We start from the raw sequence: 27,517 nt of genomic DNA on the forward strand, positions 1-27,517 counted from the left end.
TATTAACCCTTTAGGTGTTTCACAGGAATAGCAGCAAAGTGAAGGAGAAAATTCAAAATCTTCATTTTTTACACTCGCATGTTCTTGTAGACCCAATTTTTGAATTTTTGCAAGGGGTAAAAAGGAGAAAATTTTTACTTGTATTTGAAACCCAATTTCTCTCGAGTAAGCACATACCTCATATCTATGTTAATTGTTCGGCGGGCGCAGTAGAGGGCTCAGAAGGGAAGGAGCGACAAATGGTTTTTGGAGGGCATGCCGCATTTAGGAAGCCCCTATGGTGCCAGGACAGCAAAAAAAAAACACATGGCATACCATTTTGGAAACTAGACCCCTCAGGGAACGTAACAAGGGGTAAAGTGAACCTTAATACCCTACAGGTGTTTCACGACTTTTGCATATGTAAAAAAAATATATATTTTTTTTACCTAAAATGCTTGGTTTCCCAAAAATTTTACATTTTTAAAAAGGGTAATAGCAGAAAATACCCCCCAAAATTTGAAGCCCAATTTCTCCCGATACAGAAAACACCTCGCATGGGGGTGAAAAGTGCTCTGCTGGTGCACTACAGGTCTCAGAAGAGAAGGAGTCACATTTGGCTTTTCGAAAGCAAATTTTGCTCTGGGGGCATGCCGCATTTAGGAAGCCCCTATGGTGCCAGAACAGCAAAAAAAAAACACATGGCATACCATTTTGGAAACTAGACGCCTCGGGGAACGTAACAAGGGGTAACGTGAACCTTAATGCCCTACAGGTGTTTCCCGACTTTTGCATATGTAAAAAAAAATTTTTTTTTTTACCTAAAATGCTTGTTTTCCCAAAATGTTTACATTTTTAAAAAGGGTAATAGCGGAAAATACCCCCAAAAATTTGAAGCCCAATTTCTCCCGATTCAGAAAACACCCCATATGGGGGTGAAAAGTGCTCTGCTGGCGCACTACAGGTCTCGGAAGAGAAGGAGTAACATTTGGATTTTTGAAAGCAAATTTTGCTCTGGGGGCATGCCGCATTTAGGAAGCCCCTATGGTGCCAGAACAGCAAAAAAAAACACATGGCATACCATTTTGGAAACTAGACCCCTCGGGGAACGTAACAAGGGGTAATGTGAACCTTAATACCCTACAGGTGTTTCACGACTTTTGCATATGTAAAAAAAATATATATTTTTTTACCTAAAATGCTTGGTTTCCCAAAATTTTTACAATTTTAAAAAGGGTAATAGCAGAAAATACCCCCCAAAATTTGAAGCCCAATTTCTCCCGATTCAGAAAACACCCCATATGGGGGTGAAAAGTGCTCTGCTGGCGCACTACAGGTCTCAGAAGAGAAGGAGTCACATTTGGCTTTTTGAAAGCGAATTTTGCTCTGGGGGCATGCCGCATTTAGGAAGCCCCTATGGTGCCAGGACAGCAAAAAAAAAACACATGGCATACCATTTTGGAAACTAGACCCCTCGGGGAACGTAACAAGGGGTAATTTGAACCTTAATACCCTACAGGTGTATCACGACTTTTGCATATGTAAAAAAATATATATATTTTTTACCTAAAATGCTTGTTTTCCCAAAAATTTTCCTTTTTTAAAAGGGTAATAGCAGAAAATACCCCCCAAAATTTGAAGCCCAATTTCTCCCGAGTACGGCGATACCCCATATGTGGCCCTAAACTGTTGCCTTGAAATACGACAGGGCTCCAAAGTGAGAGCGCCATGCGCATTTGAGGCCTAAATTAGGGACTTGCATAGGGGTGGACATAGGGGTATTCTACGCCAGTGATTCCCAAACAGGGTGCCTCCAGCTGTTGTAAAACTCCCAGCATGCCTGGACAGTCAACGGCTATCTGGCAATACTGGGAGTAGTTGTTTTGCAACAGCTGGAGGCTCCGTTTTGGAAACAGTGGCGTACCAGACGTTTTTCATTTTTATTGGGGAGGGGGGTTGTATAGGGGTATGTGTTTATGTAGTGTTTTTTACTTTTTATTTTATTTTGTGGTAGTGTAGTGTAGTGTTTTTAGGGTACAGTCACACGGGCGGGGGTTCACAGTAGTTTCTCGCTGGCAGTTTGAGCTACGGCAGAAAATTTGACGCAGCTCAAACTTGCAGCCGGATACTTACTGTAATCCTCCGCCCATGTGAGTGTACCCTGTACGTTCGGGGGGGTAATCCAGCTGTTGCAAAACTACAACTCCCAGCATGTACGGTCTATCAGTGCATGCTGGGAGTTGTAGTTTTGCAACCGCTGGAGGCTCCGTTTTGGAAACAGTGGCGTACCAGACGTTTTTCATTTTTATTGGGGAGGGGAGGGGGGCTGTGTAGGGGTATGTGTATATGTAGTGTTTTTTACTTTTTATTTTATTTTGTGGTAGTGTAGTGTAGTGTTTTTAGGGTACAGTCACACGGGCGGGGTTCACAGTAGTTTCTCGCTGGCAGTTTGAGCTGCGGCAGAAATTTTGCCGCACCTCAAACTTGCAGCCGGATACTTACTGTAATCCTCCGCCCATGTGAGTGTACCCTGTACGTTCACATTGGGGGGGGGGGACATCCAGCTATTGCAAAACTACAACTCCCAGCATGTACGGTCTATCAGTGCATGCTGGGAGTTGTAGTTTTGCAACAGCTGGAGGCACACTGGTTGTGAAACACCGAGTTTGGTAACAAACTCAGTGTTTTGCAACCAGTGTGCCTTCAGCTGTTGCAAAAGCTACAACCCCCAGCATCTACGGACAGCGGAAGGGCATGCTCGGTGTTATAGTTATGCAACAGCTGGAGGCATACTACTTTGGCTGGGGATGCTGGGGATTGTAGTTATGCAACAGCTGGAGACACACTGGTTTGCTACTTAACTCAGTGTGCCTTCAGCTGTTGCAAAACTACAACTCTCAACAGTCCCCGACAGCCAACGGGCATGCTGGGAGTTGTAGTTATGCAACCACCAGATGCACCACTACAACTCCCAGCATGCACTTTAGCTGATTGTGCAAGCTGGGAGTTGTAGTTACACAACAGCTGAAGGTACACTTTTCCATAGAAAGAATGTGCCTCCAGCTGTTGCAAAACTACAAGTCCCAGCATGCCCATAAGGGCATGCTGGGAGTTGTGGTGGTCTGCCTCCTGCTGTTGCATAACTACAGCTCCCAGCATGCCCTTTTTGCATGCTGGGAGCTGTTGCTAAGCAACAGCAGGAGGCTGTCACTCACCTCCAACGATCCTCACTGCACCAGGTCAGTCCCTCGTCGTCTCCGCCGCCGCTGCTCCTGGGGCCCCGATCCCAACAGGGGCGCCGGGGATCGGGGTCCCCAGCACCCGGGGTGCACGTCCCGCACCCGCTCACGTCCTCCGGAAGAGGGGCGGAGCGGGTTGCGGGAGTGACACCCGCAGCAGGCGCCCTGATTGGTCGGCCGGTAATCCGGCCGACGAATCAGGGCGATCGTGAGGTGGCACCAGTGCCACCTCACCCCTGCTGCCTCTGGCTGTTCGGGGCTGTCTCTGACGGCCTCGATCAGCCAATAATTCCGGGTCACCGGGTCACTGGAGACCCGATTGATCCGGAATCCGCCGCAGATCGCTGGACTGAATTGTCCAGCGATCTGCGGCCATCGCCGATATGGGGGGTCATAATGACCCCCCTGGGCGATATGCCCCGATGACTGCTGAACGATTTCAGCAGGCATCGGGCACCGGCTCCGCTCCAGATGGTTGCGGGGGGCCGGTAAAACACATGACGTTTTCATACTTCATGTGTCCTTAAGGACTCGGAAATGGAGACGTATGAGAACGTCATGTGTCCTTAAGGGGTTAAATTCAAGTTATACCATTGCTACTTGGGATATAGTATGTATAGTTATTTTTAAAAAATATGGTACGGTCTATTTTTGTTTTATCTGCCTGTTCATTCATGTAATGAGCCTTTCTCATAAAGTATACCTTTAAGAAAACCAGCAAAAATGTTAAGATTTCCTGAGAAACAAATTAGACCCTCAATCTCTATGTATACTGTAAGTAGGTTTAAAGGTTTCCATGTGTCAGTTGTTTTAAAGAGAAAAAAAACTAGAATGATTATGGAAATAGCGAATGTTTGTAGTGAAGATATAACCTTTTGACTTTTCATTTTGGATTGTAACCAAATTGCTGCACAGTATCCAGAAGATAAATGATTTCAAATAAAATCACATAAAAAGGTGTCAACTTATATAGCTGAATAATCACTGATAGATTGCCAAAGGCAATCCAATAAAGGCCCTGAGGGTCCCAACCAAAAATTTACTATATACAGGACTTTAATTTGCGGGTCCAAAATTATAATAGTGAAAAAAGAAGGAAAAACTCACACATTTAAAAACACTATGTGCTCCTAACTGATGGCTGAATTAAGGCTTATTGGGCTCGACTAGCTCCATCATTTTCTTTAATTCGTAGGAGATACATTGTGTTTTTGTATAGTGTTTTTAAATGTGTGAGTTTTTCCTTCTTTTTTCACTATTATAATTTTGGACCCGCAAATTAAAGTCCTGTATATAGTAAATTTTTGGTTGGGACCCTCAGGGCCTTTATTGGATTGCCTTTGGCAATCTATCAGTGATTATTGTATATTTTGCCCTCCAGCCATTAGTCTCGCTCTTTTGTAACTTATATAGCTGAACTAAAAAAAAAATAAATAAAAAAATTGTCACCTATGAAAATAACTGAGCTGAAGAGCTGAAGAATATTGACCTTACTGCTATGAAATTAAGTTATAAGTTAAGAGGTTCAGTAAAAAATTTGTAGACTTTGAACAGTTAGAACTTTATTTAAGCTTCTTTTTAATGGTAATTTAGTGGACATTGACAAATAAAATGTTAAATGTGCCTGCCCACAGTTTAACCCCTTAAGGACCAGGGGTTTTTCCATTTTTGCACTTTCATTTTTTCCTCCTTACTTTTAAAAAATCATAACTCTTTCAATTTTGCACCTAAAAATCCATATGACGGCTTATTTTTTGCACCACCAATTCTACTTTGTAATGACAGTCATTTTACCCAAAAATCGATGGCGAAACAGAAAAAAAATCATTGTGAGACAAAATTGAAAAAAAAACAAAACACACCATTTTGTAACTTTTGGGGGCTTCTGTTTCTACACCGTCCATTTTTCGGTAAAAATGACACACTCTCTTTATTCTGTAGGTCCATACAATTAAAATGATACCCTACTTTTATAGGTTTGATTTTGTCGTACTTCTGAAAAAAATCATAACTACAGTGGGGATCAAAAGTTTGGGCACCACAGGTAAAAAAAATTGTATTATTGTGCATAAAGAAGACAAGGAAAGATGGAAAAAAAACTCCAAAAGGCATCACATTACAGATTAGACATTCTTATAATATGTCAACAAAAGTTAGATTTTATTTCCATCATTTACACTTTCAAAATAACAGAAAACAAAAAATGGTGTCTGCAAAAGTTTGGGCACCCTGCAGAATCTATAGCATGCACTGCCCCCTTTGCAAAGCTGGGACCTGCCAGTGTCATGGATTGTTCTCAATAATCATCTGGGAAGACTAGGTGATGTCAATCTCTAAGGTTTTAAATGCAAAGACTCATCTGACCTTGCCCCAACAATCAGAACCATGGGTTCTTTTAAGCAGTTGTCTAGAAATCTGAAAATACAGGGTGGGTCATTTATAGGGATACACCTTAATAAAATTTGAATGGTTGATCATATTAACTTCTTGTTTGTGGCACATTAGTATACGTGAGGGGGGAAACTTTTCAAGATGGGTGGTGACCATGGCGGCCATTTTGAAGTTGGCCATTTTGAATCCAACTTTTTTTTTTCAATAGGAAGAGGGTCATGTGACACATCAAATTTTTTGGGAATTTCACAAGAAAAACAATGATGTGCTTGGTTTTAACGTAACTTTATTCTTTCATGAGTTATTTACAAGTTTCTGACCACTTATAAAATGTGTTCAATGTGCTGCCCATTGTGTTGGATTGTCAATGCAACCCTCTTCTCCCATTCTTCACACACTGATAGCAACACTGCAGGAGAAATGCTAGCACAGGCTTCCAGTATCCGTAGTTTCAGGTGCTGCAGAATGGGCAAAACAAAAATTAGAACAGGACTCTCAGTTTACGCAGAAGATTTTGTTCAGTGATGAGGCAAACAGTCTCTGAATCACTTTGCCAGGTAAAAGCAGTCAAAAGTTATTACCACTTAAAGAGACCCATGTCAGGTTTGAAAAAAATGAACTGGGTCATAAAGGCCAAAACTAGCTGGGTCATAAAGGGGTTAAGGTCCACCAAGTATCTGCATGGGAGACGAGCTGGGAATCTCGCTTAGAACTTGGATAAAATGAGATTTGGCGAAGAACTTTGCCAGGCTGAAGAACACATGGGGTGATATTTATCATTGCTTTTAGAGTTTTTTTGGCTTTGTTTTGACGCAGTTTAGGCACAAGCAGCATATTTAGCGACTTTTATGCGACTTTTGATATAGACAGTTTCACTCTTTTTTTCCTACTCGTAGAACTTTTTCTTTTTGACCATGCAGTGGTCACATATTTATTATGTGGGACTTCTGTCAAAAGTTACTATTTTGTGCGCAAAGGTACTTTTTTAGGCGCAAAGCTACACCACCTACCAGTAGGCGTGAGAATCACTTCTACCTTCCACAATTCAACCTTTAACCTCTTGTGGACAACAGCGTCCCACTCCCCTTCTATGAAACGCACTCAGTGTGTCATAGCTGGGTGGTCCTAGCTGCGTTGTCCTGGTGGCTATCTGCCACCAGGAACCATCTCTAATGCCGGACATCACCGATCATAATGATGCCCTGCTTTAACCCCTTAGACACGGCAATCAAATTGATTGTAGCGTCTTCAATGCAAGTAAAAATATCCTGGCAGCTTTGTGACAGTAAATAAAAACACCTAACCTGCCAAATTCATGACCTGGGAAAGTGTCTACTTCCCTCCCTCACAAGCGTCTAGAAAAAGTGTATGTGGTAGAGCTTTTCCCACCACAGCAGAGCTGCGCAAAATTCATCATCCTGCTGCACCTTCTTGATAAATAAGATGCACGCTAGTCAAACCCACCACCCAAAAAAATGGGGATAAATAACTCTAATGTAGGCAGACATTCTTTGATAAATCTGGGCCATGGCGTTTTAGCACTACAATGTCCATATTCCATATTAGGACATCACCCGGCGTCAGACAAACCTCCGTCACACATCAGACAAACCTCCCTCAGCCCTCAGCTCTCAGCTAAACCTCCATCATGCCTCAGACGTCAGCCGGACAGGCGTTAAAGTTTTCCAGCATCCCTACGCTAACTGTGTAGCGGAGGAAAGCAGAGCATGCGCTCTGAGCGGTACAGACAACTTCGCATGTGCAGGGCTACGATCCTAATGCTGCCTACTTTAGCCCTATGCTGTCAGCGGAGTGCTGCGCATGCGCTCTCAGTTTTCTACGAAATTAGGAAAACTTTATATCAATGGCTGTACGGCTGACGTCTGAGGCATGACGGAGATTTGGCTGAAAGCTGAGGGCTGAGGGAGGTTTGTCTGAGGTGTGACAGAGGTTTGTCTGAGGTATGATCGAGGTTTGTCTGAGAACTGAGGGAGGTTTATCTGAGGTGTGATGGAGGTTTGTCTGAGGAGTGACAGAGGTTTGTCTGAGGTATGATCAAGGTTTGTCTGAGGCATGACAGAAGTTTGGCTGAGAGCTGAGGGGTGAGGGAGGTTTGTCTGAGGTGTGACGGAGGTTTTTTCTGAGAGCTGAGGACGGAGGGAGGTTTGTCTGAGGTGTGACAGAGGTTTGTCTGATGCCTGATGATGCTCTTATATGGACACCATATAGCACAATTTTAACATAGGATGAGGAAATGCAAAAACTGAGATGATGTCAGGGTATCCCAGCATACTTTGCCGCTAACAGCAAGATCACATACCGGCAGGTTAGCCAATAATTGCTTGCATACAGCTCCCAGGCATAGGGGAGACAGCATAGGTATGTGTCTAAAAGGACTGATAAAACCCTATGCAATACGCTGCTACCACCATCTTGTCAAGATAGCAGGGATCAGTGCACAAAAGAATTGACTGTGGAACTACTGATCCCAGACTTCCCACTACAATATAAAGCCATTTGAGCAAAGCATTGTGCAGTGGGCTGACCTTAGTAAACTGCATTACTATGTCCAGTTACTGCATTACAATTCTCGGCACTGTGACTGCAGAATAATCCCATAGAAAGCTATCACACTAAAACTAAAATCATTTTGAGCAAAGCATTGTGTAAATGACTGACTTCAGTGACCTGCATTACAGTGCCCAGTTGCTGCACTACAAATCCCAGCAGTGACACTAAAACAACAAAAATAGAGCATTTCTAGCTGGGTTTTATAAGAAAAATAAAGCAATTTCTAACAGTGAGAGTGAAAATGTTATATGCTTTTATGCCACATTATTTGTATTTAACAAAATAAACACATTACTATCAGACAAAGTGTAAAAGTTGACTGGCAGTTTCTCCACCACTTGATTAGTTGGGGAGCAACAAATCACCTCAAAAATAAAAAAAATCACCTGAAACTCTTTTGCAATAAAAAATGTCTGGCAAGGAAATGGTTCAATGAGGTCGAGGAAAGTGCACCCATTCCATGTCCTCTGGTTGCTCCAGCACTGTAGGCATCACCCATTTGCCCAGGCCCAGTACAGGTAACAACAGCAGCCAGGTGCCTGGTTGTAGTAATTAGGGATGAGTAAATCGAATCTTTCAGGAAATTGCAGAGATAGACAGAGAGCAGTGTGTTGCACAGAAAAGCTTTTTTACAGCAGCGATTCACCCCCAGCCCAAATCCAGCCTAGAAGCACTGATAGGGAAGGGAGTGAGATTGAGAGAGAAAGTGCAATTTTGGGTGTAGTACACAGTGACTGTGTGCTGCAGCACTGGTGTGTACAACAACTGAAAAGCTAATAGTAGCCAGCCAGTGAGGGTGAGCAGAGCACTAAAAGCATATTGTCCTCTATTAAGTATAACCTGTGAGTACATCTAAGTGGTGTACCATTTTCTGTTAAAGGCTTAACCCCTTAACGAAGGATGTATATTTACGTCCTCCGCCGACTCCCGCGATATATCGGGTGCGTGACCCTGCATCATATCGGGTCGGTCCCGGTGGCTATCAACGGCCGGGACCCGCGGCTAATACAGGACATCACTGATCGCGGTGATGCCCTGTATTAACCCTTCAGACGCCGCGATCAAAGCTGACCACCGTGTCTGAAGTGAAAGTGAAAGTATCCCGGCTGCTCAGTCGGGCGGTTAGGGACCACCGCGGTGAAATCACGGCATCCCGAACAGCTTACAGGACACCGGGAGGGACCCTACCTGCCTCCTCTGTGTCCGAACGGCGAATGACTGCTCCGTGCCTGAGTTCCAGGCAGGAGCAGTCAAGCGCCGATAACACTGATCACAGGCGTGTTAACACATGCCAGTGATCTGTGTAAAAGATCAGTGTGTGCAGTCTTATAGGTCACTATTGGAGCTATAACATGGCAAAAAAAAAGTAAAAAAAAGTGTTAATAAAGATCATTTAACCCCTTCCCTAATAAAAGTTTGAATCACCCCCTTTTCCCATAAAAAAAATAAAACTGTGTAAATAAATAAAAAAATATGTGGTATCGCCGCTTGCGTAAATGTTCGAACTATAAAAATATATTGTTAATTAAACCGCACGGTGAGAGGCATACACTTAAAATTCCAAAGTCCAAAAAAGCGTATTTTTGGTCACTTTTTATACCATTAAAAAATGAATAAAAAGTGATCAAAAAAGTCAGATCAAAACAAATATGGAAAGAGATTGTCCAGCGCTGCTTCCCGTAAAATAGAATACTTTATTCAGGTAACACCAAGGTACATACAGACATAGTCAACCATGTGACGCGTTTCAGCTCGTTAGAGAGCCTTAGTCATACAACAAGAAGTTGGAACATACATCATTATATAGAGGGTTACAAGGGTGACGTCATTTCCGAGTATCGGGATGACCCTCCCCACCTACATCAGATGCGTAATTAGCCCTTGGCTAAGGTTTACATATCCATTAACCCTTAGATAGACCCCCTATATGACTTATTTAAAAAAGGTTTATATTCCTTATAGAAAAAACTTTAAAACATTGGACAAAAAGACTCAATTCTAAATTACGGGTGTTCTAGCGGTAGCCGAAAAACACATATCCATATGAATTTTCGGCCAAATAATAATTTTTGCATAGAAACCGCATATGAACTACCGCAGGTGTGAATATAGTTTTACAAGTTTTTCTGTTTGTTCCTTAAAAGTACCATAATACTGAGCGGGAGTGTCACAACAATTTATAAATAATCTTCTTTATACATAATCATATCCATGCTTGACACTGCCGCTCAGATTACCTAAAGCATATACACAGAGAGAGATACAACACAGAGGATCAGAACTCTATTATAGTTCTGTTATAGGACATACCAAAACCCTATACTATGTGAAGAATCATAAATAAAAAATAAAAATAAAAAAGGTAAATAAAAGATGAACAGAAGAAACTGAATAAAGTTTTTATTACAAACTTTATTCAGTTTCTTCTGTTCATCTTTTATTTACCCTTTTTTTTATTTATTTATCATTCTTTACATAGTATAGGGTTTTGGTATGTCCTATAACAGAACTATAATAGAGTCCTGATCCTCTGTGTTGTATCTCTCTCTGTGTATATGCTTTAGGTAATCTGAGCGGCAGTGTCAAGCATGGATATGATTATGTATAAAGATTATTTATAAATTGTTGTGACACTCCCGCTCAGTATTACTTTTAAGGAACAAACAGAAAAACTTGTAAAACTCTATTCACACCTGCGGTAGTTCATATGCGGTTTCTATGAAAAAATTATTAATTGGCCGAAAATTCATATGGATATGTGTTTTTCGGCTACCGCTAGAACACCCGTAATTTAGAATTGAGTCTTTTTGTCCAATGTTTTAAAGTTTTTTCTATAAGGAATATAAACCTTTTTTAAATAAGTCATATAGGGGGTCTATCTAAGGGTTAATGGATATGTAAACCTTAGCCAAGGGCTAATTACGCACCTGATGTAGGTGGGGAGGGTCATCCCGGTACTCGGAAATGACGTTACCCTTGTAACCCTCTATATAATGATGTATGTTCCAACTTCTTGTTGTATGACTAAGGCTCTCTAACGAGCTGAAACGTGTCACGTGGTTGACTATGTCTGTATGTACCTTGGTGTTACCTGAATAAAGTATTCTATTTTATGGGAAGCAGCGCTGGACAATCTCTTTCCTTGCTACACAACCCCAGGTGTGGTCCGCACCAGTCCGTGCACTGCTGGACAAAGGAGGTGAGCTGAGCATTCATTCACAGCTTCTATCAAAACAGATATGGTACCGATAAAATCTTCAGATCACGGCGCAAAAAATGAGCCCTCATATCGCTCTGTACGTGGAAAAATAAAAAAGTTATAGGGGTCAGAAAAGGACATTTTTAAACGTATAAATTTTCCTGCATGTAGTTATGATTTTTTCCAGAAGTATGACAAAATGAAACCTATATAAATAGGGTATCATTTTAACAGTATGGACCTACAGAATAATGATAAGGTGTAATTTTTACCAAAATATGCCCTGCATAGAAACGGAAGCCCCCAAAAGTTACAAAATCGTTTTTTTTTCTTCGATTTTGTCGCACAATGATTTTTTTTTCGGTTTCGCTGTGGATTTTTGGGTAAAATGACTAATGTCACTGCAAAGGAGAATTGGTGGCACAAAAAATAAGCCATCATATGGAATCTTAGGTGGGAAATTGAAAGGGTTATGATTTTAAAAGGTAAGGAGAAAAAAACGAAAATGCAAAAACTGAAAAACCCTGTGTTGAAGGGCCTAGATACTGTGAAAGGCCAGCCAAAAGTACTCACCTGCTGGCGTTGTAGACAAATATTGTTTTAAGCATACTGGAGAGCATTGTTCTCCCCTCATAAGTGCATACCACATATGGATATCTAAGTGGTGTACCACTTTGTTCCTGTTAAAGTCTTAAGGGCCTAGATACTGTGACAAAGGACACCCAAAAGTAAACACCTGCTGGGGTTGTAGACAAATGCTGTTTTAAACATAGTAGAACGTATTGTACTCCCCTCATATACGCACTAAGTATGTCAGGCAGCGAAGTGCCAGGACGTGCACAGAAGAGTGGAAGAGGCCTAAATTCATCAGGCAGAGGTTGCAGTAGACTAGGGGCGAGTGGCAGAAAGAGTCACAGCAACAGGCCTGAGCTCCGGGTAACAGCTAGCAGCCGTTTCTCAACCAGCAACCCATTAATTGATTAACTCTGTCATCTACTTCATCCCAAGTGACATCTGAAACCCCTAGTCAACAGTTAGTGGTCTGTATAGCAATTATTTGTTTAAATTATATTAAATATTATTTCCAACCAATCCTCCAAACCAACAAGGGATAATCCAGGCGCAAACAATGGGTAGTAACAGTGTGGCAATATATAAATAGATAGTAGGATCAAGGCAGAAGTAACCAAGGTAATTTAATAAGAACAATTCTTATTAGTTCTTATTAGTTCTTATTAAATTACCTTGGTTACTTCTGCCTTGATCCTACTATCTATTGATCCTACTATCTATTTATATATTGCCACACTGATACTACCCATTGTTTGCTCCTGGATTATCCCTTGTTGGTTTGGAGGATTGGTTGGATATTTGGACATCACGAGGTGGTGGAAGGCATCGGCTGCACATTGGAAACGACTTCTATACTCTCACCAGTGTTGTGCCTGCTTGTCAGCACAACCACCTGGGTAAGCGCATTTTATCACCTTATGTGGAATGTATCCTCATTTAATTGCACTATGGAGCGCCCTTTGTGTTTTTTGTATTAAATATTATTTAAAAATGTACAAGTCACATGCAGATTACAGGCATCACTATTAGAATTACTGCCACAGAGCGTCTGGATGTGGCAGCAGGGTCATGAGACCATATGGCATCACAATTGAAGAAATGCAAGATATATTTTGATTAAATTAACTTTTTTTTTATCCTTTTTTGAGGACCCATTGGAGGGCAAGTCTGGTGCCAGCAGCCGCGGTTATTCCAGCTCCAAGTAGTGGGAGTGTTAAGATTTTTAAGTAGAAGAACATTACAAATCTGGAAAAGATTGTTTTGAAACCAACTGGTGGCAAAACATTAATCTCAGAGTTCCCCTCACTCAGGTTTATGGAACGGACTGTTGCAGAAATTTCTACTATTTTAACTGCCCCTCTTTTAAATCCACCCTTGATGACCTTGTCACATATAATACTACCTCTTTTTTGAAGCACTTTTATCACAGATTTTAGTATTTTTTGAAGTTTGTATTGTTTTACACTTGCATGTTCTGTAATCAGAGCTGTAGCTCCGATGAGACGAGTGAGGCCTCAGGTGCGCTGTTGCAAGGGGGCGCAAGGGGGGTCCAGCACACATTACACTGAGGCATTGCTTCCCAACCAGGGTGCCAGGACACTCTGGTGGGAAATATGGCACTAACATTTTTAGATTTTTCTGCCCAGGCCTGCGCACCTGTGAGTCACAGGCGTGCAGGCCAGGCAGGAGGGAAGTCTGTGTGCAGTGTTGGGATGGGTGATGCTGCAGCTCCAATCCTCTTGTATTCTCCCTCTCCTGTGGAACAGCTCTGGACTCTGGATTCTCCCTGGTCACTCTGCAGCATGATGTGGATGGAGGGAAGGAGCAGGGGCAGAACTGACAGAGGCCTACTCAGCTTCAGGTAGTGCACCCCCACCCTTCTTTCACTCCTCTACACATCTCTGTCACCCCTCATAACCTCTGGACACCCCTCTGTTATCCCATACACCCCTCTGTCATTCCTCTACACCCTTCTGTCACTCCTCTAAACCCCTCTGTCACCCCTGTACACCCTACGGTTACCCAGTACACCCATCTGTCACCCCTCTACACCCCTCTACACCCCTGTCTTCCATGTACACCCCTTTTTCACTGTGTGAGGAAAAGCTGGAGGCATTATGTGCGGGTGAGGCAGGAGGCATTGCGTGTGGGGAAGGCTGGAGGAATATGGTTAAGGCAGGAGGCATTGTGTGTGCTTGTGGGGGGTGGGTGGAGGAATTTGAGTGATGCTGGAAACATTGGGGGAGATTTATCAAAACCTGTGCAAAGGAAAAGTTGCCCAGTTGCCCATAGCAATCAATCAGATTTCTTATTTAATTTTGCAAAGGCCTTGTTAAAAATGAAAGAAGCAAGCTGATTGGTTGCTATGGGCAACTGGGAAACTTTTCCTCAGCACAGGTTTGGATAAATCTCCCCCTTGTGCATTGTGGGAAGGCTGGTGGCATTGTGTTTGGAGGAGGCTGGAGTCATTTGTACAGAAAAGGGAAGGATAATGCTGGAAAAGTGCAGAGCCTAAAACTAATATGTTTGTGTTGCAGGTTCTGCCCAAGAGTTTTGGCTGAAACAGATTATCATGATGTCCTGTGCAAGATGGGGAAGAAACAAAAAGAGAAGGACTCTGATTAGTGAATATGTCATTTGTGAGTCGCTGCATAAAACCCTACTGTAATCTACATAAGAAACAAATTTGGAAAATTATTCGGTAAGGGTGTCCCGCAAATTTTTTTTTTCCAAGGAGTGCCCCAAGCCAAAATGGGTGAGCACAATTTTCTGTTTTCGTCTCAGGAGCAAAAAGAGCTAGCTACAGCTCTGTCTGTGATGCACATCATGTAACAATGTTTAGCACTTGTCTGATTGCTGTTTTAAAGCATACCCGTCAGATCCAACAACATTTTTTTTATATATCACTTACTACCTAATCCTGACCCTGAACATCTAATGTTTATGTGTCTAGCACCTTTATTTATTTTTTTATTTCACTTTTAATTTAGCCCACTAGTTTGAATCCCTCTCAAAGGGAGGGGGCATGGCCTCACTGTGCAGGTCTCCGCCCCCTCCCTCAGTATGCTGTATGCTCACATCTCCCCTAGCATTAGCAAAACTACAACTCCCAGCTTGTCCTCACTGACAGTAGCGGGACACATGCTGGCAGTGAGACAGCCTGACAACCCTGCGCTCACAGCTGTCAATCAAGGAAGTGTGTCCATGAAATAGGTGATGATGCATGGACACAGCAGGACTAGTATGTGTCCAAGGAGGCAGGGGGGGCAGTTGTTTGACTGGCTTTTTCTGTATGAAATTCTGAAAATTTTCTAATGAAAGCAATTGCAAAACCTATTGATTATACATGCTTTACAACATATCAAAAGTTTTTGTATCTGACATTGCTCATTTAAGAGCCTTGTAGTTGCAGACTTTGTTTAAAAGATGTTTTATAATTAATGAAAAATGACTATTTCATAAATAATCATAATTTAACATTCTAATAGGCTATATATAAATAAACACTTATTTACATGAATAATTAGCTACACAGCTGTCTGGATTGGAGTTTGAATTTGTGAGATTCCTAGGATAGCTTGGACATGAAGAGTGTTTCAAGAAGTGAAACTAATGTGAAGAAATTCTAACAAAAACATCATAGGTGTCCATGTCCATGAAATCATTTAATTAAAGGGCTGATTTGACTCTAAATAAGGTTTGTGTTTATAATGTGAAAGTGTCCAAAAATTTTATCGTATTTCATTCAGGCTTCAGTTTTCGAAAACTTTTGTAGTTTGCCGACTTTGTTTAACCCCTTAAGGACCAAGGACGTACCGGTACGTCCTTGGTCCTGCTCTTCTGATATAACGCGGGGTTACACAGTAACCCCGCGTCATATCACGGCGGGCCCGGCGTCATAGTGAAGCTGGGAGCCGCCTCTAATAGCGCGCAGCGCCGATCGCGGCGCCGCGCGCTATTAACCCTTTAGCCGCGCGCTCAGAGCTGAGCCGCGCGGCTAAAAGTGAAAGTTCCCGACTAGCTCAGTCGGTCAATGGCGTGGTCAATGGCGTCAACCGCTCGGTCAATGGTGTGCGCGCAAAAAAATTCCAGAGTCCAAAATAGTGCATTTTTGGTCACTTTTTATATCATTTAAAAATGAATAAAAAGTCAATAAGTCCTATCAATGCAAAAAGGTACCGTTAAAAACTTCAGATCACGGCGCAAAAAATGAGCCCTCATACCGCCCCATACACAGAAAAACGTATTAACGTATTCATTTTCCTGCATGTAGTTATGATTTTTTCCAGAAGTCCGACAAAATCAAACCTATATAAGTAGGGTATCATTTTAATTGTATGGACCTACAGAATACATATCAGGTGTCATTTTTACCAAAAAATGTACTACGTAGAAACGGAAGCCCCCAAAAGTTACAAAACAGCGTTTTTTTTTCAATTTTGACGCACAATGATTTTTTTCCCGCTTCACCATAGATTTTTGGGCAAAATGACTGACGTCATTACAAAATAGAATTGGTGGCGCAAAAAATAAGCCATCATATGGATTTTTAGGTGCAAATTTGAAAGAGTTATGATTTTTTAAAGGCAAGGAGCAAAAAACGAAAATGCAAAAATGGAAAAACCCCCGGTTCTTAAGGGGTTAAAGGTGTTGTATAATTTATGAAAAGTGACTTGTGCATTTTTAAATAATATTTAATATGATCTAAATAAATAATTGCTTCACATAAAAACCAGGTAAGAAGTCCAGAATGGAAGGTAACTCTTGTCACTACATTCTAATGGTATGAAGGACATTTCCAAAAGAATCTGCATGTCATACTGAATAACAGTATTATTTCACTAACCCAGCACACCCCCTATGCATCTTACGGCGGGGCAAAGTGTTCTACACCCCTATTGAGGCTATCTGTAGCCTGGAAATAGTCGTTTTAATAGCGATTCATCGCAAATAAATTCACATTGTGTTGGTAGAATCTTCATCATTTACAGTTTCTTGGTGCAGTTCAAATGGTCTTTTTAGCTGGTCTGTTCCATCAGCTGTTTTTGCCCCCTCCCCAGTGCAAAGCAGAAGGTTAGATGTGGTGTTAGACGTGGTGGTGATATTGTAAAGCATTCTGGTTTATTTTGAAGGTCAGCAAGGAGCCCATGATAAGACATCAAAAGTACATACTGAGAGGAGTGGTGGGGACAATGAGAAGGAGTTTGACCATGATGATGTCAGTGATGAAAAGGAAAACAGAGGTAGGGCCAAAACATCTGTCAAACAAACTATCTCTAGTCCACTCCCCCTGCTGTCCACTGGCTACTACAACTACCACCAGTCGACCACCCTTGCTGCTACTACCAGCCTACAAATACACAACACATGTCTGCAAAAAAAAAAAAAAAAAAAAAAAAATTCCAGCTTTTTGCACAAAAGCTATTTCATCTTTACCATTTTGGGACACCAATTCTGTTGCTACTCCCAATAGGGAGAATTTTAGAAACACTTGAAAAAAAAAGTTTGTCTTCTGATACCTCCTTCTAGTACTTATTAGCTGCTGAATACTACAAAGGAAATTATTTTCTTTTTGGAACACAGAGCTCTCTGCTGACATCATGACCACAGTGCTCTCTGCTGACATCTCTGTCCGTTTTAAGAACTGTCCAGAGTAGAAGAAAATCCCCATAGCAAACATATGCTGTTCTGGACAGTTCCTAAAATGGACAGAGATGTCAGCACAGAGCACTGTGGTCATGATGTCAGCAGAGAGCTCTGTGTTCAGAAAATAAAATAATTTCCTCTGTAGTATTCATCAGCTAATAAGTACTAGAAGGATTAAGATTTTTTAATAGAAGTCATTTACAAATCTGTTTAACTCATACAGGGTTATACAGGGTTTTACAGGGCTTGGGAGCTCTTAGGTTGTGTTGTATACATATTTTGAGGCTTATTACATTGCTGTAGAACATTGCAAATAGAACTTATTTGTTGCTCAACTCTAGTTCTGATATTGGACAAACATGCTTTAAGTGCCATGATTTCTGAAGGTGCTGAGCCAGTAAAGGGGGAGTGGTGGAACTATTTAATGAACCCCTAAGTGACTTACCCATATTGGGTCCTAATAACCAAAAATATTTCCATCATTACATTTTCTTTTTGAATTTCTTATCTGTTTGACCATGGTGCTCTCTGCTGACACCTCTGTCCATTTCAGGAACTGTCAAGAGCAGGAGAAAATCCCCATAGCAAACCTCTCCTGCTCTGGACAGTTCCTAACATGAACAGAGGTGTCAGCAGAGAGCACTGTGGTCAGACAGAAAATAAATTAAAAAAGAAAAGAACTTCCTCTATAGTATACAGCAGCAAATAAGTACTGGAAGGATTAAGATTTTTAAATAGTAGTCATTTACAAATCTGTTTAACTTTCTGGCACCAGTTGATTTAAAAAAATGTTTTCCACTGGAGTACCCCTTTAACAAATACATTGCAATATGAAGGCTACATTTTTTTGTTGGGAAGTTGTACTTTGTTAAGGCAGTGTTTTTGGTTATCTAATGTATCATATAAAGTTTATTAAAGAGGTACTTCAGTGGAAAACATTTTTTTTTCCAAATCAACTGGCTCCAGAAAGTTAAACATATTTGCAAATTACTTCTATTAAAAAAATCTTAATCTTTTCAGTACTTATCTACTGCTGTATACCACAGAGGAAGTTGAGTTGTTCTTTTCTGTCTGACCACAGTGCTCTCTGCTTACACAAATCTGTCTGTGTCTGAAACCCCATAGCAAACCTCTCCTGCTCTCGACAGTTCCTGTCACGGACAGAGTTGTCAGCAGATAGCACTGTGATCAGACAGAAAAGAACAACTCAACTTCTTCTGTAGTATACAGAGTACCAGATACATTGTTGTTTTGATAAATACCATGCTTACAAAGAATTTTTCATAAATGAACAAAAATAGCAGCTGTTGTTTTTGTGGTGTCCCAGTACCGCATTTCATACGGTACTTATTTATCTATGGGTCCCTGTAGCCAGAGTCCCTAGGACTTAGTAATCTCTGTTAGTCAGTTTGCCCCTAGTCGCCTCTATTATGGTATATAGATTTCTAATTTGTCCATAGAATAATGTATATAGTATTGTTTCTGTATATAAATGGTTAATTACCTGTTTCTATTAGCGTTGCAGGACCTGCGGGTCATGTGACAGGGTGAACTCTATGGTTTTAGCTTGAGGACCTTTGGAGGCCCTCTTACGTCAGTAATCCCATCACACCATGTACTGGTGAATGGCAGATGTTGGGACCAATCAGAATCACCACGCCCCTGCCCATATAAGAGAGTGGCGGCCATCTTCTCGCTCTCTTTCTCCTGGCTCTTGATGAGAGAAGACCTATATGGCAGTAATCGCAGTGAGTTAGGCCTGAGCCTTGCGGCAATAGCTGAATGATCTAAATTATAGAGTGTGTCATCCGCTAAGCACTCTGCAGTATCACCAGACCCAATATTTCCCCTAAATCTGGACAGATCTGCACATCACTCCCTAAATTCAGAGACTACAAGTTTAATGCAAGGTCCGCAACTTCTGCCAGTCGCTAAGCAACCTAAGAACTGTTATATGAGACTGTTACTACGCATTGGATATTGCAAGCACTGCAGTAAAGTTATTCAAGTTCAAGTTAAATCTGATTGTGGACCTTCAGTCATTTCATTGCACCTATCGCTTCTGGGAAGGACGGCGATAGGCCGGAACATAGATTCAGCAGACCAGCCCTCACACTGGCGTCACGAGTGACAGGGTTAATATTAACCCCTCAAATACCAACATCATATCATCCCTACCATACACCCCCCAAGGGCTACCACATTTTTTTTACCACAATAAAAAGGTGGATTTTTTTTGAAGCTTGGGACATCTAAAATTTGGTAAAATAGCCACTATTGGAGTCAAAAACATTTTATGTGGTATACCTTTTAAAAAAAAACATTAACCTTTCATATAAACTTCATTAAAAAATGCATTCCTCTTTTATCGAAATCATGGCTTAAAAAAGACCACTTAGGGTCCCCATGCCATCGTCAACATGTCTGGCTTCAGCATAATTTTTGTCCCAGCTGAAGTATAGGCTGAGGCAAAGTCTAGTAAGTGAGAGGGAAGACTAACACTCTGTGCTCACTCCTGTCTTGTCTATCAGTCTCCTGACTGAAACCAGAGAGGAGGGGGTTACAGAGCAGCATGCAGTGATTGGATGAAGAGACCCAGCAGTGCACAGAAGATTCACCGTGAAAGTGAATGCATGGTGAGTGAGGGTGGGCCCAATGTTTCCTGAGCAGTGAATTTTAGAAAGAGAGTACAGGGGGATTTGTGAACCGATTACAGAAGCTAGACACATAGAAGAAAGACATGTTAAGAATCTGCATGACCTGGTGAATAAAACATATAAGCATTATTTTCTTTCTATGATATGACAGGTACGCTTTAAATTTTAATTCCAACATTTTTTAGTGACAGAAGTTGCCTGTCAGTGTCAAATTCCTGCTCGGAGTACAACGTTGTAGACCTTTGCTTCTTATATTTCCATAGCTCCAAGTGGTATTTGTAAGTATTATTAACCCTTTAAGGACACAGCCATTTTACACCTTAGGACCCGGCCATTTTTTGCACATCTGACCACTGTCACTTTAAACATTAATAACTCTGGAATGCTTTTAGTTATCATTCTGATTCCGAGACAGTTTTTTCATGACATATTCTACTTTAACATAGTGGTAAAATTTTGTGGTAACTTGCATCCTTTCTTGGTGAAAAATCCCCAAATTTGATGAAAACTTTGAAAATTTAGAATTTTTCTAACTTTGAAGCTCTCTGCTTGTAAGGAAAATGGATATTCCAAAATTTTTTTTTTAATTCACATATACAATATGTCTACTTTATGTTTGTATCATAAAATTGACGTGTTTTTACATTTGAAAGACACCAGAGGGCTTCAAAGTTCAGCAGCAATTTTCAAATTTTTCAAAAATTTTCCAAAATCACAATTTTTCAGGGACCAGTTCAGGTTTGAAGTGGACTTAAAGGGTCTTCATCTTAGAAATATCCCACAAATGACCCCATTATAAAAACTGCACCCCCAAAAGTATTCAAAATTACATTCAGTCAGCATTTTAACCCTTTAGGTGTTTCACAGGAATAGCAGCAAAGTGAAGGAGAAAATTCACAATCTTCATTTTTTACACTCGCATGTTCTTGTAGACCAAAATTTCGAATTTTTACAAGGGGTAAAAGGTGAAAATGTATAGTTATATTTGTAGCCCAATTTCTCTCGATGAAGCACATACCTCATATGTCTATGTAAAGTGTTCGGCGGGCGCAGTAGAGGGCTCAGAAGCGAAGGAGCGACAAGGGGATTTGAGAGAGTATGTTTTTCTGAAATGGTTTTTGGGGGGCATGTTGCATTTAGGAAGCTCCTATGGTGCCAGAACAGCAAAAAAAAACACATGGCATACCATTTTGGAAACTAGACCCCTTGAGGAACATAACAAGGAATAAAGTGAGCCTTAATACCCCACAGGTGTTTCATGACTTTTGCATATGTTAAAAAATAAAATAAAAATTTCACTAAAATGTGTTTCCCCCAAAATTTCACATTTTTTGCAAGGGTTAATAGCAGAAAATACCTCCCATAATTTGTAACCCCATCTCTTCTGAGTATGGAGGTACCCCATAAGTTGACCTGAAGTGCACTAGGGGCAAACTACAATGCTCAGAAGAGAAGGAGTCATAGTTGGCTTTTTGAGAGCAAATTTTGCTCGGGGGCATGTCGCATTTAGGAAGCCCCTATGGTGCCAGGAGAGCAAAAAAAAAACACATGGCATACCATTTTGGAAACTAGACCCCTTAAGGAACGTAACAAGGGGTACAGTGAGCATTTACCCCCCACTGGTGTCTGTCAGATCTTTGGAACAGTGGGCTGTACAAATTTTTTTATTTGCATAGACCACTGTTCCAAAGCTCTGTCAGACACCAGTGGGGTGCAAATTCTCACTGCACCCCTCATTACATTCCGTGAGGGGTGTAGTTTCCGAAATGGGGTCACATGTGGTTTTTTTTTTTTGCGTTTTTGTCAAAACCACTGTAACAATCAGCCACCCCTGTGCAAATCACCTCAAATGTACATGGTGCACTCTCCCTTCTGAGCCTTGTTGTGCGCCCCCAGAGCACTTTGCGCCCACATATGGGGTATCTCCGTAGTCGGGAGAAATTGCATTACAAATTTTGGGGGGCTTTTTTCCCTTTTACCTCTTGTCAAAATGAAAAGTATAGGGCAACACCAGCATGTTAGTGTAAAAAAAATATTTTTTTACACTAACATGCTGGCGTAGACCCCAACTTCACCTTTTCATAAGGGGTGAAAGGAGAAAAAGCCCCCCAAAATGTATTAGGCAATTTCTCCCGAGTACGGTGATACCCCATATGTGGCCCTAAACTGTTGTCTTGAAATACGACAGGGCTCCGAAGTGAGAGCGCCATGCGCATTTGAGGCCTGAATTAGGGATTTGCATAGGGGTGGACATAGGGGTATTCTACGCCAGCATGCTTGGACAGTCAACGGCTGTCCGGCAATACTGGAAGTTGTTGTTTTGCAACAGCTGGAGGCTCCATTTTGGAAACAGTGGCGTACCAGATGTTTTTCATTTTTATTGGGGAGGGGGGCTGTGTAGGGGTATGTGTATATGTAGTGTTTTTTACTTTTTATTTTATTGTGTGTTAGTGTAGTGTAGTGTTTTTAGGGTACAGTCACACGGGCGGGGGATTACAGTGAGTTTCCCACTGCAAGTTTGAGCTGCCGCGCAAAATTTGCTGCATCGCAAACCTGCAGCCTGATACTCACTGTAAGCCCCCTGCCCATGTGAATGTACCCTGTACATTCACAGGGGGGGGGGGTAACCTCCAGCTGTTGCAAAACTACAACTCCCAACATGTACAATCTATCAGTGCATGCTGGTAGTTATAGTTTTGCAACAGCTGGAGGCACATGGGTTGGGAAACACTGAGTTAGGAAACAGACAATGTTTCCCAACCAGTGTGCCTCCAGTTGTTGCAAAACCACAACTCCCAAACATTCTCAGGCATGCTGGAAGTAGTAGTTCGGCAACATCTTTAGAGCCAGATGTTGCCGAACTACAACTCCCAGCATGCTTGGAGTTGTAGTTTTGCAACATCTGGAGGACTACAGTTTGCAGACCACTACTACAGTGGTTCCCAATCTGTGCCCTTCCAGATGTTGCAAAACTACAACTCCCAGTATGCCAAAACTGGCCAGGCATGCTGGGAGTTGTAGTTCTGCAACACCTGAAGGGCCAGATGTTACAGAACTACAACTCCCAGCATGCCTGGACAGTAAGGGCATGCTGAGGATGTGTAGTTTTGCAAAATCTGGAAGGGCACAGTGGTCTCCAAAGTGTGGACCTCCAGATGTTGCAAAACTGCAACTCCCAGCATGCCCAGACGCCAAGGGCTGTCTGGGCATGCTGGGAGTTGTAGTATATAGGGTCCCATTACAGCAATGCATGTCGCTTTATGGCGACGTGCATTGCTGTAAAGGGCCCGACCGCGGCTGAAGAGGAACTCAAGTGTCACCGCCGCCGCCGCCGTCTTCATCGCCGGGATCCGGGTCTTCAGGGACGAGGTAAGTCCCCAGCACTCCCCCGTCCCCCGCCGCTTCCTCCGGTCTTCCTCCCGTCCTCTCCGGACTTCCTGGGGCCGGGCAGGGAAGGAGGAAGTAACCGCCCCCCCCCCCCCTGCGATTGGTCGGTTAACTAACCGACGGATCGCAGGGGTTAGGCTTGCCACCGCAGGAGCAGGCTTGCCACCTCGCTCCTAGCCTCCAGCATGGTCCTGGATGTCTGTGACAACCGGGATCATGCAAAATTACCGGGTGGTCGGGTCCCAGAGACCCGAACAGCCCGGTATCGCCGCAGATTGCAGGGGCGATTTCCCTCACGATTTGCGGCGATCGCCGACATGGGGGGCCTACATGGCCCCCCTCGGTGTTTGCCCTGGATGCCTGCTGAAGAATTTCAGCAGCAATCTGCTTCCGATCTCTGCCCGGCGCACGGCAGGGACCGGAAAACGCCAGGGCGTAAGTTTACGCCCTGGGTCCTTAAGTACCAGGTCGCCGGGGCGTAAAATTACGCCTGGGTCCTGAACAGGTTAAATTACTGTAAACCCTTCCCCCCCCCCACACACTCATTACATGTGTCCATTCACTTCTGCTGAAGTGCTCTCAAAGTACACAAGTTTCTCTTTTAGAAGGGTTAAAACCCACAGGAATGTTATATTTGTTAAAATGTCTGAGTCTTTCAGAATTAAAAACCACATACGGTATTTCAGTATTATTACATCTTCCCTGCTTTTGCCCTTCATATGACAGTCAGTTGACAACTTGTCACTTTATAACCTCAATGCTACTTTTACCTTCATGTCTGGAGAACCTCATTTTGTTTTCTAAAAACTCTACATACTATTTCCTTATGCCATGACTTTTGTATTCTCAATGGTGGAGGGCAGTTTTCTGCAGTAGAGCAGTATAAATTGGTTTATAAAATGAGAGACCATATCATTTTCTTCAATTTCTAAAATGAATTTAAAACACTATTCCCATACTATTCTTGAACAAGTGTAGAACCATTTTTTCGGCATAACTGAATGGTCTTTAGAAGTGTCCTGTGTATCGTATACAGAAACGAAATAGGTCTAAATATGGTACAGGTCACATTGCTGGTTTATATTAAATGTTCAGGTAAGCAGGTTATATGGGTCAGTACTGTATTGTACATTATGTAATATGTACAATCATATGCAAAAGTTTAGGCACCCTGACAATTTCCATGATTTTAATTTATAAATAATTGGTTGTTTGGATCAGCAATTTATTTTGAGTTATGTAAACACATTTGGACAAGCACACTTCATTTTGGAAGGTGGCATGAACTGATAAAACAAAGTTGTAGTTCTTTGGTCATAACAAGGGGCGTTATGCATGGCATCAAAAAAGCACAGTGAATTTCCATCATGCTGTGGAGTTGTGTGGCCAGTGCTGGTACTTGGAGTCTTGTTAAAGTTGAGAGTTGCATGGATTCCTCTCAATTTCAGCAAGTCACAACGTGGAAATTACACCAGGGCTGGATATTTCAACAAAACAACAACCCAAAACACTGCTCAAAATCTCCTTTGACATTTATGCAGAGGAACAATTCCAATGTACTGGAATGGCCAATGTTCCCCAGACCTGAATATCATTGACAATCAGTGGTTTGATTTGAAGCGGGCTCGGCAATCATCAAACCTAACTGAACTGGAGGTGTTTTGCAAGGAGGAATGGTCCAAAATACCTTCATACAGAATCCAGACACTCATTACTGGCTGTAGGAGGCATCTAGAGGACATTATTTCTGCTAAAGAAGGCTCAACTTAATATTGATGTGATATTTCTGTTGGGGTGACCAAATGTATGCACCTGTCTACTTGGGTTTTGATGCAGAGTGCACATTTTCTATTCATACAATAAACCTAATTTCCCTACTAAAAATGTAATTGCTGATCCAAACACCCAATTATTTATATATGAACATCATGGAAATTGTTAGGGGTGCCTAAACTTTTGCATATGATTGTATGTATTGATCTATAGTATATTTAAAACAACTAGTAAAATTTTTTTGCACATCACTGACTAATTTGCACATCAGTCTTCTAATACAGTCTTTATCAGGGACCTGTCACGATATCTTGCAAATAAGCTTAATGAGCCATTTTCACATCAGAAAGCCATATCATGCAATAAACATTATTATGTGTAGGTGTTGATTATTTGCTGATAACATTGTTCACACATGCAAGTCTGATATATATTTTATGATGGGAGTGGAAATCCTTAAATGCAGTGGTTTTCTATGTTAATAGACTAGGTTATCCGCATACATACACTTTTCTAGTGTACAATGGAATTAAAACTTCATACTTCAACCAGTACGTATGGGATGGAAGTTTTAACTTGGAATACTCCTTCAGTGCTTTTCCTAGACTAATTGCTCATCCTTAAAATAAACTATGAATAATAAATCGGTGAAGGTGAGTTTCCAGTCACAGATATGCCGAGGCGCTCTTCAGATGCTACAGCTTTTAAATTGTTTACATAAATCCATATAACACCACGCTGTATATTTATGTATATTTAGTAGCAGCTGTGTTTAGTATTTTAGATTTTTTTTCCATTTCAATGACTGGCACAGTGTCACCTTCAAAAGGTTGATCAGTGATAGTCTCGAGCTTCAGACCTTTGCCAAGCTGCTATTAATACCCCATGATTATAAACTGCGTATAATGATTAAGAATTTGGAGTAACTGGTAGATTAAAAACTATGCACAATTATATAGCTTAGAGGTATTGAGGTGTTTTAAAATTATTACATTGCTTGGGCTAGTAATAAAAAAGAAATGGAAAAAAAAAGATACTTACCTACCCCTAGTTTCCTGCAGCTCCCATTACAACTTGCATGCAGATCCTTCTGGTCCCTCACAGCTCCTCTCCTTTGTCATATCTGAGATAAGAGGTTGGAGCAGGACCTGCCACCTCAGCAAATCACTGGCCACAGTATTGTATTGAGTGGACAGTTCCTGCCCCGAACAGTGGCGGACCAAATGGAGCCAAAACTGGAGCTGCAGTAGGGGTTGGAAAGCATATATGTAAATGTATATATATATATTTTTTTTTGTATATATATATATATATATATATATATATATATATATCTTCAAGCACTTGAACATATTAGGTGATTCCGCTATTTTGTGTACAACTATACATGTGGACTGACCACATGTAGTTTTTGTATGCTGGTCCAGGTGGCAATTCAGAGTTCCTATGTATACAGTGGAGCACTGGATTGCTATTTCTCATGCTTTGTAAAATGATGCTAGACTGGACATCTTTCTGATGTACATGACCATATTTGTTGTATTGTACTCTACATAAACATAAGACTTGTCAGTGCTATCTGACAACAATTTCTATTGTAACCAGAAGACCATCTCTGGATTCCTCAAATTGGGGGATTCTTTGTGCTCTATGCAACACGCACTTGCATAACAGCAAGCCAGGTGTTTAAAAGTTTGGCTGCTCTCACTGTCTTTATGCAAACGTATTTGCATTTTAAATAACTTAGACAACGTGCAGAGCCATATTAAAAATTGACATAAGGGTTTTGATTCACACCAAAAGCTTTCCACTGTATTGAATATTGGTGTAATCTGCTGACAGTGTCCCTTGTCACATTATCTGATCTATTAGCATTGTTAATGTTTAAACCATTAAAGCAGGGCACAAATAAAGTATAATTCACACACTCTGACCTTGACTGTGTAAGACTGTAAATTCAAGACAGAACAATTATATTTTAATTATGGATTGTATTGTATCCACATTGCCATGCTCTGTTATTTTAGTGCCCTTCTTACAGAGAGAAATTCTGCTAGAGAACAATAGTAAAACCTTTCCCAATATATACATCTGCAGTATCT

The 27,517-nt window shown here is 41.5% G+C and overlaps 1 long non-coding RNA gene across 1 annotated transcript in view; it reads left to right on the forward strand.

The window, feature by feature from the left end:
• The window catches only part of LOC130310129 (uncharacterized), a 70,083-nt gene that overhangs the window by 13,174 nt on the left and 29,392 nt on the right, over positions 1-27,517 (forward strand). The gene's annotated exons all lie outside the window — the stretch shown is intronic.

Source organism: Hyla sarda, chromosome 1 (assembly GCF_029499605.1).
Source record: "Hyla sarda isolate aHylSar1 chromosome 1, aHylSar1.hap1, whole genome shotgun sequence".
NCBI lineage: Eukaryota > Metazoa > Chordata > Amphibia > Anura > Hylidae > Hyla > Hyla sarda.